Here is a 15,977-nt window from a genome sequence, read left to right on the forward strand (position 1 = left end):
ACTAATGAAGCCCAATATGCTGTTAGCCTTCTTGGCAACAAGGGCACACTGTTGACTCATAACCAGCTTCTCGAACACTGTAATCCCTAGGTCCTTTTCTGCAGAACTGCTGCTTAGCCAGTTGATCCCCAGCCTGTAGCAGTACATGGGATTCTTCCATCCCAAGTGCAGACTCTACACTTGTCTTTGCTGAATCTCATCAGATTTCTTTTGACCCAATCCTCCAATTTGTGTCAGTCACTCCAGACCCTATCCCTACCGTATAGTTTATCTACCTCTCCTTCCAGCTTAGTGTCATCTGCAAACTTGTTGAGGGTGCAATCCATCCCATCATCCAGATCATTAACGAAGATATTGAACAAAACCGGCCGCGGGACCAACCCCTTGGACACTCTGCTTGATACCGGCTGCCAATTAGACATCGAACCATTGAGCACTACTTGCTGAGCCCAATGATCTAGCCAGCTTTCTATCCACCTTATCATCCATTCATCCAATCAATACATTTTTAATTTGCTGGCAGGAATACTGTGGCCCCACAGTATCATCCCTGGCCTTACCACAGAGCCCACACCCGCAGCTGGATCCCTCCCTCCCTCCCACAACATAACTTCCTGCCCGAGCACGGTGAAAATGAGGGAATGAGGGTGAGGAAGAGCGAGTTACAGAGGGTGGGGGGCATGCAGTGAGCAGAGGGCATGGCCTTGGAGAAGGGGCGGGAAAAGGGTGTTTGGTTCTGTGCAATTAGACAGTGGGCAACCTTAGCTCTGGGTTTTCCTGTTGTAGGTTTTAGTCCTTCTGTGTGCAATGGCAAATGATGCCGCAAAACCTTTGACACTTGATCAGTGTGGACACTATGAAATGAATACCCCTCCTCACTCAGTCAGGTAGGGCCAAACTAGCACCCGGCAACTCCCCTAAACCCAAATCTCTGTTTCAGCTAAGGGGAGCGGAGGGGGGGAAAGGGGGGCCGGTTCCCACGAGGGGCGGGGCTTGCGCTGATGTAGGGAGAGGGCTCCGCCCACTACCGAGGGGCGTGTCCTGAGCTGGCTCAGCCCCCTGACATCACTGTGCATGACCTACCTCGTTGCCTGCGTGGTGACGTAGCGCGTTGCCGTGGGGCGGGACGGTTGGTGGGAGCATCGCCGGGAGCTGGGGATGGGGCAGCCGCAGCCAGAGCAGCCGGGGACCGGGTGCCGCTTCCCGCCCCTGAGCCGGTGAGTGGACCCGTCCCGCCTCCAGCTGTAGGGGCTTTGGCTTCACTTGCGGCCCCGGGGCCCTTCCACCTCTCCCGTCCCCCGGGGCCGAGCTCCCCTCCCGTCCCTCTCTGCTCTCCCGGGGCCCTTCCACCCCCCCGAGGCTCCTCTCCGTCCCCCCGCTCCCGCGGGGCCCTTCAACCCCTCCGAGGCCGAGCTCCCCTCCAGCCCCCCCTGCTCCCTCGGGGCCCCTCTCCGTCCCCACCCCTGCTCCCCCGGGGCCCTTTCACTTCTCTGGGGCCCCTCTCCGTCCCCCCTGCTCCTCCGGGGCCCTTCCACCCCCCCGAGGCTCCTCTCCGTCCCCCCTGCTCCCCCGGGGCCCTTTCACTTCTCTGGGGCCCCTCTCCGTCCCCCCTGCTCCTCCGGGGCCCTTCCACCCCCCCGAGGCTCCTCTCCGTCCCCGCTCCCGCGGGGCCCTTCAACCCCTCCGAGGCCGAGCTCCCCTCCAGTCCCCCCCTGCTCCCTCGGGGCCCCTCTCCGTCCCCACCCCTGCTCCCCCGGGGCCTTTCCACTCCTCTGGGGCTCCTCTCCGTCCCCCCTGCTCCTCCGGGGCCCTTCCACCCCCCCGAAGCTCCTCTCCGTCCCCCCGTTCCCGCGGGGCCCTTCAACCCCTCCGAGGCCGAGCTCCCCTCCAGTCCCCCCTGCTCCCTCGGGGCCCCTCTCCGTCCCCACCCCTGCTCCCCCGGGGCCCTTTCACTTCTCTGGGGCTCCTCGCTGTCCCCCCTGCTCCTCCGGGGCCCTTCCACCCCCCCGAGGCTCCTCTCCGTCCCCCCGTTCCCGCGGGGCCCTTCAACCCCTCCGAGGCCGAACTCCCCTCCAGTCCCCCCTGCTCCCTCGGGGCCCCTCTCCATCCCCACCCCTGCTCCCCCGGGGCCCTTCCACCCCCCCCCGAGGCTGCTCTCCGTCCCCCCGTTCCCGCGGGGCCCTTCAACCCCTCCGAGGCCGAGCTCCCCTCCAGTCCCCCCTGCTCCCTCGGGGCCCCTCTCCGTCCCCACCCCTGCTCCTCGGGGCCCTTCCACCCCCCCCCCCCGAGGCTGCTCTCCATCCCCCCGTTCCCGCGGGGCCCTTCAACTCCTCCGAGGCCGAGCTCCCCTCCCGTCCCTCTCTGCTCTCCCGGGGCCCTTCCACCCCCCCGAGGCTCCTCTCCGTCCCCCCGCTCCCGCGGGGCCCTTCAACCCCTCCGAGGCCGAGCTCCCCTCCAGTCCCCCCTGCTCCCTCGGGGCCCCTCTCCGTCCCCACCCCTGCTCCCCCGGGGCCCTTCCACTCCTCTGGGGCTCCTCTCCGTCCACTTCTTTCTCTTTTCGGGGTGTGTGTGGGTCCTTTCCTGGAGGTCTCTAATCCCCTTTTCAGCTGTTTGTGTTCCTAGCCTTCACCCTTGCTTGGCCCTGAGGGTCTCTGGTCTCATTGCCCCAAAATTGTCTGCTCTGGATTGGGGTTGGGGGCAGGGAGTGGGGGAGGAACAAGTCTCCCATCCAGTTGGAGAAAGGGGAGGATGTCTGGGGGGAAAAGTAGTGAGTCAAAGGGAGGAAGCAACCTCTCAGTTTTGGGGAGGGTGTGTGCCCCCTCAGCATTATTAATCAGTTCCTGGAATAGTTTAAAATCGCTGCCTTTTCTCCCTTAAATCTGTTGTTCACGCTGGCTCTTCTAATCCTAGCCCACTGTGTTTCCTGGCACTGGAAACAGCTTCTCTGCTTTTGCTTTCCAGGGTGGAATAACCATAGCAAGAATAGAACGTTTTAAATGAGCAGAGGGAAAAATGGGACTATGCAAGGTTGTTTTGTTGTTGAAACATCAGCTGAGACTGTTTGTATTATCAAATTTCAGCATAAACATGCTGGGCAGCGACTTTCTTGTTTGAGTCATCTCCTTTTTTGGGAGGGGTTGTTTAAAAAAATCTGTGCTTGACACCTTTATGTTTTGGAGCTGTCTTGATTTAGCAATGAACAGAGTGAATAAGGCTGGGGGAGTAGGAGAAGAACTGTGAGTCAGATGCTAGTGTAGGTGCATCTAAGGAAAAGCAAGGGCTCTTTATACTTTGCAGTGCATTATGGATGTGATTCAGAGAGTGGAAGTAACTGATGGGGGCAGAGTTTGTGAGCTCCAGCGGCTCTAGCTAATAGTTGAAAAGTAGTGACTTGTGTGTGTTGAACTGGGCTTTGCTATGCCATGCCTTTTTGAAAGATGCTGTTTAAATCTACAGGAAATTTGAATACTTACTAGGCGTTCAGTGCCAATGATGCTGCTGTGGTATCATCAGATACTGTAGCAGTGACACTTCTGCAATTGCCCAGGTAACATTTTAGTTATTTGGCTCTTTTCCAGCTTCATGACCATTTCTGATTTCACTGCGTTTAGTAAGGGCTAGTCTACAGTGGACAGCGCTTTAATGTGGTTTGTGTAGTCATGGCAGTCTCTCAGCGCTCTTTTAAAAAAAACAACAAAAAACACCTCCACGACTGTGCTCCCAGCGCTGGTGCACTGTCTACACTGGCGCTGAAACTTGCTGTGCTCGAGGATGTTTTTTCACACCTTTGAGCGAGAAAGTTGCAGCCCTGTAAAGTGACAGTCTAGACAACCCCTAATTAAATGCTACTTGCCAGGATGTCCATTCCTCCTCCCCCCCAATTTAACTATATTTTTTGTATAAGAAGTTGACTACTAAATGAAGTCTCACTTAATATATTGGCAGTCATTTAAAAAATGGGCTGTAACTGTTTTAAAAATCATTTTCAGGGAACGGATCAAGCATGAAAGGCAGTTGTTTCAGAACACTGAATGTATAAAGATGTTAGGGTTAGAATAGGCTGTGGACAGCTTTAACTGTTGTGTGTATGCAATAACTCATGTAACACCATAAACACATGATGTATCAAGTGTTTTCTGACAGATATGAAGACAAAGTTCCTGCTTTAGAGAGTTTATGGTTCCATATCCAAAACCAAACATGGGAGTAACAGCTCATATGTAGTAGGTTGAGGTATCATTGGCACTGACGTAGCAAAGGAAGGATTTGAACTTGGGGAGATTTGGAGTAGGAGGAGGCTGCATAGTGGACAGGAAGTAGAAGGCTGTTGCACATATAGAGTGACCGCATGAGTGAAGATGTGAAAACCAGAGTGGAAGCAAATGAAGGGGGAAGCAGAGAAGGTTAGGAGAAATGCAGGAGAGGAGAGTAACACTGTATCAGGAATTGAAATATCTGTTTGTTTTGGTAAGTGTGCTGCACATACAGAAGGTTAAACCAGCCATTTGAACAGAACGTAAGTTTTTAAAAACACATTTGTAGCTCTTTCAGTTTCTAGAACACTCTGAAAGGGAATGACTGTAAGATCTTCCTGAGTCTGCGAACAGATGGTAGTGACCTAATGCTGCCATTGCTGCTTATAGCTCTTTTGGAGCATGTCTACACTTACCTCCGGAGCGGTCAGTCCAGTGCGGGGTCTATTTATCGTGTCTGATTGTGATAAATTGACCGGAGCAGCTCTCCTGTTGACTCTGGTACTGCACTGGAGTGAGAGGCATAGGTGGAGTTGATAGAGGAGTGGCAGCAGTCAACTTACCGCGGTGAAGACACTGCAGTAGGTAGCTCTAAGTACGTAAACTTCAGCTACGCTATTTTTGTAGCTGAAGTTGCGTAAGTTAAACCGAATTTACCCGCCCCCCCCATGTAGACCAGGTCTCAAGCTGCTTTAGAGTGTATTAACAAGGTTCAAAGTGGCATCACAGTTGAGGAGACAGGGAAATTGATACTCATCTCTATCTTACTTTGAGTCAGCTTTGAATAGCAGTAAAGCTACTCATGTGGGAGAGGGACATAAAAGGATGTTAACATAGGTTATTTAATAGAGACCATCCGATCGCACAAAGCTGCGGTAGGGGCATAGAAGTGTCCACTTCTCCTTTGGAAAAGTTACGAGGGTGATGAAGGAGCAAATCAGCAGAAATCTTATACCTTTGCTGTAGCTACCCAACTGATGCTGAGTGATCCTCCTTTTTATTAGTCTAAGGATGGAGTAGAGGCTTCCAGTTTATATGGACACCTACTGACCAGTGGTTGATATGACCTGGTAGGAATCCCAGTGCCTCTTTTTTCTGTGGCATAGCCAAATGTAAATGTTTGTTCTCTTGCTGGGGTGTTTCTGTTGCTCCCCCGGGGTAGTAGGGTTAGTTCCCTAATGGACATCTTTTTATCTATCATACAGTTTTGTTTCTGAGCACCTCCTAATTTAATTACTGTAGTTCACTGAGCTAATATAATCTGAAAGTGACAAATACATGGAAACAGGTGGAAGATGACCCTTTTTGTCACTGGTGCTACCTGACTGTCTAGGCTTAGTGATGAGTCAAACAGGACTCCAAGGCTTCACACTACTTTAATAATAAGTAGGAGTGTAAAGTTTCCTGTTGCAGTGATGGCTGTACATTCTTCCGGCTATATGTTGTATGTTAATTGTAACTCTTTTCAGCTGGAAAAATAGACTCTCTCTCTATATATGTATGACACTCAAACATTAACTCGTTTTTAGCAAGTATGCTAAAGTCATACATATTTCAGTGCTTCATGTTTCAGATCTACAATAGGCATGAGTGAATCTCAGCGAAGTGTAGTACTTAATTGTTGGATCCTAAGTTACAACTTATGTAGGCTGTAGTAGTGCTGAAAATGTGCTGGAAGTTTTTGAAACAGTGGAAAACAAATTCTGAGAGAATTGTTGCACACTATGCAATGCTTTCAAATGGGTTAACTGTACTGCTTTGTCTGTTTCTGAAATTTACATTGTGACTGAGCTTCCTGTTGAAGTGTTCACACTTCAAGTAGTTGAACTTGGTGTTAGTATTTTGCTGTGATTACTTACAGAGATAGTGGTTGTTAGGTAATTCACTGATGAAAATTGAGTTGAAAAGTAAAACTGATCAGCATCCAAAGTTAAAATTCACTACTTAGATTTCTACACTACCTAGAGGTTTCTTCTGATTTCCTAAGGATCTTTTCCTTCTTCCCACTATTTTCTCTGTCTTGAATATACCCCCTCATTTAAGGTCCCATATCCTAGGGGAATTCTGCATGACTGTGCACATACAGAATTCATGTCCCCCGTAGATTTCTTTGCTTCCATGTAGAAAAATGACTTTCTGACAGGGAAGCCACAAGAGCAGTCATTCACCCTTCCCCAGCAGCGCAGGTGCATCATTTCAGGTGCCCAGAGCAGGCAGTGGAGAGGTAAATCACTGTGAGGTGGGGAGCCCTTGGCCGGCGGCTCTTACCCTGTGCCGGGCTTTGCTGCTAATCCCAGCTGAGCTGGTGGTGGGGGAGGATGGGACTTCCATTTCCCCTGCAAGGAGCAGCTGGACTGGGACCAGATTAACTTCCCCTCAAAAACCTCCCCCAGCTGCAAGAAGCTCTGCGTGCGCACACACACACTGCCCCATCACTCCTCAGCTGCGGGAGAAGAGGGGTCACTGTATAGGAAGCTGCTTCCCCGTCCACCCAACATCTGTGCATCTGGACCCCCCCTCACCCAGACCACCCCGCTGAGCCTCAGCCCTTACATCCAGAGCCCCCCTGCATCTGGACCTTCCTGCCAAGCCTCACTCTCCCTGCATCTCGACCCCTGCTGAGCCACTCCACTCTGCATCCGGACCCACACCCCTGCACCCAGACCACTCCCTGTTGAGCCCCCCTCACCCTCTGCATCCAGGACCTCCATGCACCCAGATCCCCCCGCAGAGCCACACCCCCTGCATCTGGACCTCCACCCCTGCACCCAGATTCTCTGCTGAGCTCCCCCAACTTGAACCCTCAACCCACTGAGCCACACCCTGTGCATCCAGAGCCCCACCCTTGCACCCAGACCACCCCCCTGTTCAGCCCCCTGCAATGGAACCTCCACCCGCTCCTGCAACTGGACCACCCCGATGAGCCCTTGAACTCCCACAGCACTGAGTCACAACCAGCCACACCTGGAACCCATCCCACCAAGGCCCACTCTCCAAGTACCCAGATCCCTTGCTTCATGAAACTAATTTTACCCCCATCCTCTAACTTCAACCTTTCCCTTATTCTTTACCACGGTGAAACTTGTTAGAAATGCCTTATTTCACATACCTTTGCAGATTCATGCACATCAGTTAAATGAGTATTTGTTAAAAACCCAAGATTTAGTGGCTGGTAAATCAACTATTAGTTTATAGTTGAAAGTTACTGTAAAAGTTGGCAGCCTGGGAACAGTGATTTACCAACATGATCCAAAATAAGCTGCTGCATCAAGTCTATGATCTAAATGCTAGTATTATTTTTCTTAATACTAAACAAACAGTTTAAAAAAAACTGGACATTGTCTCTGTACAACAAATCTGTTCAACAAAAAATTAAAAATTTTTAATCCTCAGACTTAATCCTCTGGTCAGATAGGTTAAAATGATAGATCAGTAACTTCTACAAAAAGCATACAGCCAAAGTCTTTCCTGCTTTATAAAGATATTTATGATATCACCAAGAAGTACATAACAGCTCTGTTGTATATTCTTAAGTTATTTTCCTTTAACATGCTGCTAGGAGAAATTAAACAAAACACAAGGAGGTACCTAGAGACAAATTTGTAAATTTATGGTTCAAAGCACATAAATTCTTGATTACTTGTGTTATATGGCATCATATGCTGAGTCTCAGATCATATCAATGCTGGGACTGACTTCCATTGTTTACCATTTCACTCAGCACTATGGGCAGTGATTATTTTATCATGTAGTAGGCTATTCCTTAGCATGTATTGAGGCTTTTTATAGTATGATTCTGAGGGATTGTATGGAATGTTTAGATGGCTGCCCAAAAACTGGATCCTTGGTTATCTGGGCGGAATCCTTAGACATGAAGGAGAATGCTTTTAAAACAGTTTTCAGAGTGTTAGCCGTGTTAGTCTATATCAGCAAAAACAACGAGGAGTCCTTGTAGCACCTTTGAGACTAACATTTATTTGGGCATAAGCTTTCGTGAGCTAGCACTCATTTCAAACAGTGCAGGAAGCTTATCAGTATGTCTGCTTAATGGAAATTATACAACTGAATCTCCCCCTTTCAGGATAACTTTACATTGTTTCAGGTAGATTGTAAATTAATTTTCTAAAGGAGATTAATATTTCCAGAGTAAAATATTTCATCCTATATCTGCTAAATCCTGTGGAATATGAACTAGAGCAGTGCTATTTGAGTTGGCACACAGTTCAGTGCCCAAATTGCTTGTTCATAGCTTTGTCAAGCCTCAGTGAAATTGACAAATCTCTGGTCATTTTCATGGCTGCTTTCCAGAACCCTAAGAGCAGCAGTGAAAAATAAGTCTACAGTTTCACTCTGCTGGTGTTTGGCAAAGCTGATCAGAAACAGATACTCAGTCTATTCATAGGGGCAGAGACTCCAAAAATGGAGATGGTGGGAGAAGGATAGGGTAGACACCTCATCAATTAGAAGCCACTGGTGTGGTGAGAGGGTGGGGTAAAAGATAGAATAGTCTTCGAACAGTGGTGTGAAGGGAGGTCTTGAAATTTATCAGACTGGAAAAGATTGAATCCTTGAGCGGAATTGAGGGCAGTATGCTAGTAGGAGTCCAGACAGCTTGGTTGGGGACTAAGGGTTGAGCTTTTCACCAGGGTCTCGGAAGCATGGATGAAAGATGAGACACTTTCTTTCTCCTTCTTGGGCTCTAACAGGTTTCTGGTAAAACTTCCAAATCTGTAAATGGAGGGAGGGAGAGGACATACAAGTTGTTCTTACAGGGAAGTCTGCTCTGATCTTTCACTTATAATTTACTATTTAGGACCAGATTTTTTTTAAAAAAAGGTGCACAAGCAGTTACCACAATTGCATTTGCAAACAGTGTAATTCTGTGTATTTATGCACATGCAATTATGAAAATTTTGGGCCTTGGATTCCTTGCAGCACTTTTTACGTGTCTGTGAAACAAGGTGCTCTGTGCTATGATGACAATACAGTTCGTAATAGTCACAGATTCTTGAGGTTTAAAAAACTTTTTGTTCTTCACCCCCTACTTCGCCATCTCTACATTGTTAGCTCAAAGTGGCTTGCTTGGGTGTTAATTTTAATGGTTCCTTTTCCTGCCTTTGATTTCAAATGTGTTGTTGCTTAAGGCATTGACTCTTATGTCAAAAGCTCAGGGCTTGGCTACACTGGAGAGTTGCAGCACTGATGGTGGGTTTACAGCGCTGCAACTTACTCACCGTCCACACTTGCAAGGCACATACAGTTCTGCATCTCCCTGGCTGCAGCGCTGGCTGTACTGCTCTGCCTGGAGTATAACGATTGCAGCGCTGGTGATGCAGCGCTCCTCTGCCAGTGTGGCCACCAAAAGCGCTGTAATTGGCCTCCAGATGTATTGGGAGGTATCCCAGAATGCCTGTTCAGCCACTCCCAACAGCGCTGCAAATGTGGCCACACTGCAGTGCTGGTAGCTGTCAGTGTGGCCCCACTGCAGCGCTTTCCCTACACAGCTGTACGAAGACAGCTGTAACTTCCAGCTCTGTACAGCTGCAAGTGTAGCCATACCCTCAGTGTTCCAAGTAATAGTGAATTCTTTTTCCTCTGCATCAGACTTTTGTTTGGCTTAGCAGAGCATGAGCATATGTCTGTGAAACAGCAGCAATCAGCTATTAATGATTTTTCTGTTTCTTGCTATGCTTGTTAATTCCATCAGATCTTATTCCTGTGCAAAGAAGCATTTTTGTCAAGGTTTGCTCTGAAACTGACCTACAGTACTAACTACAGCTGTCTACAAATCTAGAAGGCAAATTACACCCACACCTCAGACTGTATCCTATTTCCTATGGACTTTATCTCCAATTTCTTTTTAAAATGAAACTTTTTTTTGAAGATTTTTGGATTATAACTGCGAGCACTTCTATGCAAGAAAAGAAGAGCTAGTGTGGTTATTTGTTGGACGTATGCATGCTTCTTAGCATCATTTATTTAAAAAAAGAAAGAAGACAGCGTAAGTCCTAAATAATGCATGTTTTTTAAAATGGGAAATAAAACAATGGCACTTGGTTACTAGAGATAGGAACTGGTGGTGTTACCTTGCAGTGTAGGCAGTGAAACACAATTTCAGTTGCCCAGGAGTTTGAAAGTAAAGAAGCCCTATAGTAAATTGTTATGTAGCTGAACAGAAAGCAAACTCTTGAAACCTGGGCTCCCCCTTGCTGTAGTTAAGCAATATTTTTATTTGTGTAGTGAAGGAAAATCAAACTGGAAAGAAAATATGCTCTGACAGGTTCTTTTTCCTTCCTTGGGAAAAATAACCCTTGACATGCACTTCTTAAATACACACTGCTAAAATATAAAGAACTTTGTAGAATAAATTGATTGAATATGCACATGTGCACTGATGCATTACTGGCACCAGAATATCAGAATTGCATTATATGTAAGATGACCTCATTTGAACCTACTGTCGGATTCTTCTAAAGGTTCCTTTCAAAAAAGTGAGTTATTTATTTTGTAACTGGTGTCCTTTATCCACACACTTTCACTCCTTTTAAGTAACAGTGATTTAGAATGTTTATAGTGCTCTTAATTTTCAGTGTTTTATTAACATAGCTAATTTCTCGATGCTTCTCTGAGGCAGATGGTGTTTTCCCCATTTTATAGAGAAGACACAGGCATAGAGATGAAAAGTCTTGTCCAAAATCAGAAGATGTCTGTATTAATGGTGACTAGAACTGGGGCATACCTGATTCGTATTCCTTGTGCTAATGCCTTGTCTGCTTGTCAACCATAGAGTCAGAAACAAAATTAAAATACTTTCTATTTCATCCCAAGATCTCAAAAGTTCTTTACAAACATCAGTAATCTTCGCAGCACCCCTTTGAGAGGGAGGTTAAATATTTTCCTCATCTTGCAGAATTCAGCAGTCTCAGAGAAGTAGTAACTTGCCCATGGTCACAAGTCCACCACAGCCAGGACTCGCTATCGTGTGAGCTACAAGACCATCCTCCACATGTAACATAACGGGAATGGGAAAAGAGACTTGATTGTCCCATGAAAATGCCGCAGTGTATGGGGGCTAGAGAGCAGTCAATAGTGTACCTGACTCTTTTTTGCCTTCCAATTCTATTTAGCCGAGTCTTTTTCTTATATTAAGAAAAAAAAGAACCTGAAATATGTTAATTCCATCTGTTAGATTTGTATCTTCAGTCCTTTAGGAATCACTGCATGTACAGTGATACTATCTGAAATGATACCGTCTTTTCTCCTTATGAATCTTTATAAATACTGCCATCTTTTCTCTCCATTTTAGACTTCCATGGTGACATCCACTAGCAGTGACAGGCAGAAAATCTACTTCCACCTCACTATGGTGGAATGTAGCCAAGCAGGTCATTGTTCTAGAAGTGTGTGATGGTTCAGCCTCTTTTATTTGGAGGAGGGGAGGGTGAGAGGAAGAAAAGGAACGGCCTTTTGAAGGTTGGCGTGTAACTGAAATACACAACATGCTACATGACCTAGATCGTTTTTACACTAATTTAATACATATTACGGAGCATAGTTAACATACTGAAATTCAAATAGGGGCAGAGGCAGACTGAAGGCAGGAAATTTTAAAATGCTGTGGGGATTAATTTCTTTAGCATAGCAGCATTGCTTAGAATAGGGGACTGGTAGTCGGTAGGGAGACCTGACGTCTGTTCCCATTTCTGAGAGGTGAGTTTATGTAAGTGTGTAATTTGTGGCAGAAAAGCAAGAACTCATCATTGTGTGCAGATGAACATCGTTTTTAACTAGGAAAATAGCACACAACTATAGTAGTAACCAGACAAGTTTGTTAAAAGAAAGATACTGACATGGTATTAATGACCTGCAGAAATTACATGCATTATGAGCAGATTGCCTTAAAAGTTGGATAGTCTTTTCTAGTTCTTCAAAACTTTCATTCCAGTTATAGGGCACTGAAGTGTGGTGAAATGAGTGACGTATCGACACACTTTATAATCATGTGAATGGGTGTCACAAGAGGATAAACAGTCTGAATGTCTGTTGGCTTATGAAAACACTACTAGGATATAAATCCAACATTCACGGTTATGTGAACTAATTTGATCTTTCATTGTAGTCTATTAGTTTAAGTTTCTTTTCACTAGTTTAGTTGGCCGTGATCATTTTAAGAATACATCAAGAACAGCTGCTCCCATACATAGATTATATGTACAACTGGTGAGAGATTTTTGATCTCCTCTAGGTATGGTGGCTTCGAGTGCCCACAATAAGCATTTTAGACTTTTGGATTAATGGATAACTCCTGTCTGGAGTTACAAAGCACCTTACAAACATTAAGATGCAGCATCTTTGGAAATAGGTAAATATTTGTGTAAAAACAGGAAAAATGAGGGAAGAATGGTTGTGGCTGTCAGAGATTACACAGCAGAGTTAAGGTGGAAATGTGATTAAAACCCTGGTCCTGACTCTCAGATCTTTGTTTTCACAACTAGAGAACACTGTGTCAGACTGGCAGATTGGAGGGAGGAGGGGATATCCTTTTTTTTTTTTTTTTTTCAAAATACAAAGATGGTTTTCTTCCTAAACAACAAGTGCTTCTCTGGGAACATAGTATGTGTATTAAGTCAGTTAGCATGTTTTAGGACTCTTCTAGGGTTAACTGTTGTCTTTGAAAGATAAAATAACTACAGACATGCTAGATGAAGTGTGCATGTTTCAGTGAGGTGAAGATTCTCTCCAATTTTTTTCAGTTGGGTTTGCTGAAGGTACAAGCGCAGGTGCAAACTTTTCATCCAGAGGAAGAGTTCTGGGTGATGGATAGTTTAGTGAATGAGTTGCCACCTCAAATATTTCTCATGTTGATGACCTTTCATCGCTCTTGCCCCTCCTCTCCCTTGCAACCGCTCTGCTTCAGCTGCAGACTGACTTCATATGGGGATGCAAACACTGCATTGACTCTAGGTTAGCTTTGGCCAGTGTGGCTTACTGAAGTTTTACAGATGCTGGGAGAATACAACTGGCTGTGGCCTGTGGACTAGATCTGTACACCCTAGGCTTGTAGAATTTGAGAGGAAATAATCAATGCTCCTCTAAGGGAAGGGCTAGGTGCCAGAGTCTGTCAAATGAGTGGTTGTTAGGCCCTTGATCAAGAATCACCCGCCTAGATAGTGATCTTGCTAACTGTGTCCCTCTCCCAAGTTTCTCTTAGTCCTTATCTACACTGCTACTTTATAGCGCTGTGACTTTCTTGTTCAGGGGTGTGAAAAAGCACCCCCCTGAGCGCTGCAAGTTTCGGCACTGTAAAGTGGCAGTGTAGTCAGTACCCCAGTGCTGGTGGGGTGGTTTTGGTTTTTTTACAGTGCTCTCTCCCAGCCCTGGTGGTGCGAATAATACACAGCCATGTTAAAGCACTGCCATGGCCGCGCTTTAACATTGCTTGTGAAGACATACCCTTAGGATGATATTATTGGGAAGGTCAGGGATAGACTAGCACAATGGCTTTCAGCCTTTCCTTCCATGACCCTGACAGCAGAAACATTTTCAAACCCCGTCCTACCTAGTTGTAAAGAAAGGGAGAATGGCCAAATCACGACCCCCCAAAATGTGCCCAGTCCCATTGGGGATGGTGGATTACCCATGCTCTGGCAATATCTGAAATCCTCAGATTTCCTTCCTACTGTGCATTTCCATGTACAGTTTCAGGCCAGAACTTTATTGGTTTTGTTCATTAGTTTTCTGCTAGTGATGGACAAAGGACAATTGTCCAAACTAACTCTTAGATCAGTTGACAGCCTTCATTGTAGCTGTTTAATTTTCAGGCAGTGGAAGTGTAGACAGGATCGCTCAAGTGATTGTTCTTTGCTTTTTAGAGATACCATAGGCACAGATGTGTAACTCCTAACCCATGTAACTCATGATTTAGGGCTTCCCTTGCATTCCCATTTTCTCCTGGCAATGGCATTCCAGCTTGCTTCAGTGGCCAAAGTATTTTTCTATCTGTACGTAGTATGAGCATTGTGACCACTTCCCTCAAGTTTCAGAGTAGCAGCTGTGTTAGTCTGTATCTGCAAAAAGAACAGCAGTACTTGTGGCACCTTAGAGACTAACAGATGTATTTGAGCATAAGTGTTTGTGGGCTACAACCCACTTCATCAGAATCATAGAATGGAACGTATAGTTAGAAGAGATATACACACATACAGAGAACATGAAAAAGGGGAAGTAGCCAGTTATCCCTGGATTACAGTGGTGCTAAATGGGGCTACACAAGCAAGCTGTGACTATGTCATAGCTCACTGCTTAGCACGGCTGGCAGGAGGGACTCCATTCAAAACATCACACTAAATAGTGTGCTGTTGACATTTGATGTGTAATAGCTTACCAAGGCTCCATAGGCTGCGCTGGTTGCATGTTCACTTCCGGATGCAATTTAAGGTGTTGATCTATAAAGCCCTAGGAGGTGAAAGCTAATTGAGACTACCTTTCTCTGTGCCCTTCTTTGGCAGTTAAGGTCAACAGAGAGACTCTTGCTAATAGGCCTGTGATAGAAATAGCATATATGGGAACACAGACCTGATACAAACTCTATTTTTATTGTAAATAGGTTTTATCTAAAGATAAGCTATTTGATCTAACATCCAGTTCCTAAAAAAAGATGACTACATTATTTTTTTAAGACAATGGTATCTGGTCACATGTTCAAATGTGTTAATTTCGATCGATGAATCTTGAGTGGCTATTAGTTGCCAGGGTCCTTTACATTTTTTTTGGTAGGACTTTGTGCATAACTTTCAATACGCTGGTGACGGTCATCTCAAGACCTTTTCACTCAGAGGGAGGGTTGATAAAAATAGATTTTTTAAATTTAAATTAATAGTTTTTTTAAAAATCAGTTTAAAATATGAAGTTGACAACCTATGCTAAGGCCTAGATTTATAATATTTTTTGTATTAAATTAAAAGGACTGTAAAACTCAGCATCAGCTTAAAGGAACTTGATATCTAAGATTACAAGAGCTGAAGAGTTTTGAACCCCCTGTTGTCTTAGGCCATGTCTGCACTACAGAATTTTGTTGACCTCGCTTATGTCAGCGTAGAGCTACCGCAGTTATTAAATTGTTTGCGTGTGCACACTTGACTACTTGTGTCTGCATCGTGTGTTCTCACCAGGCACACATGTATCAATTTTCCTTGTGGGACTGCTCCTGAAAGCCAGTGACAGTTGATGTAAGCAACTCAGGCTATGTCTAAACTACCATGGTAAGTTGACATGTTATGCAACTCCAGCTACGTGAATAACATATCTGAAGTCGATGTACATTAGGTCGAGTTACCACGGGGTCTACTCCGCGGGGGGGTCGACGGGAGAGTTTTTCCTGTCAACTTGCCTTACTCTTCTCATCGGGGGTAGAATATAGGAGTCGACTGGAGAGCGATCTGCTATCGATTTGGGAGGTCTTCACTAGATCTCTAAATTGACCGCCGGTGGATTGATCTCAGAGCATTGATCTCGACTGTAGTGTAGATGTAGCCTGAGTTTCAACACTGACTTGTTGAACTAATTACATCAACTATGACCCTACAGCAGTGGTTTTCAGCCTGTGGTCCGTGGACCCCTGGCAGTCCACAGACTGATTTTGAAAGCCCTGCATTTGAAAAATTTTAGGGGTCTGCCAATGAAAAAAGTTTGAAAACCACTGCTCTACACCGCTCGTGGAGGTGG

At 45.9% G+C, this 15,977-nt stretch overlaps 1 protein-coding gene across 2 annotated transcripts in view; it reads left to right on the forward strand.

The window, feature by feature from the left end:
- Positions 1 to 1,144: 1,144 nt before the first annotated feature.
- TMCC1 (transmembrane and coiled-coil domain family 1) overlaps positions 1,145 to 15,977 on the forward strand; it is a 202,867-nt gene continuing 188,034 nt past the window's right edge. For both annotated transcript variants that reach the window (XM_030568961.1, XM_030568960.1), the window contains exon 1: positions 1,145 to 1,217. The gene's annotated coding sequence lies outside the window, so the exon portion shown is untranslated. The remainder of the gene's footprint in view (positions 1,218 to 15,977) is intronic.

The sequence above is a fragment of the Gopherus evgoodei genome, chromosome 7 (genome assembly GCF_007399415.2).
Source record: "Gopherus evgoodei ecotype Sinaloan lineage chromosome 7, rGopEvg1_v1.p, whole genome shotgun sequence".
NCBI lineage: Eukaryota > Metazoa > Chordata > Testudines > Testudinidae > Gopherus > Gopherus evgoodei.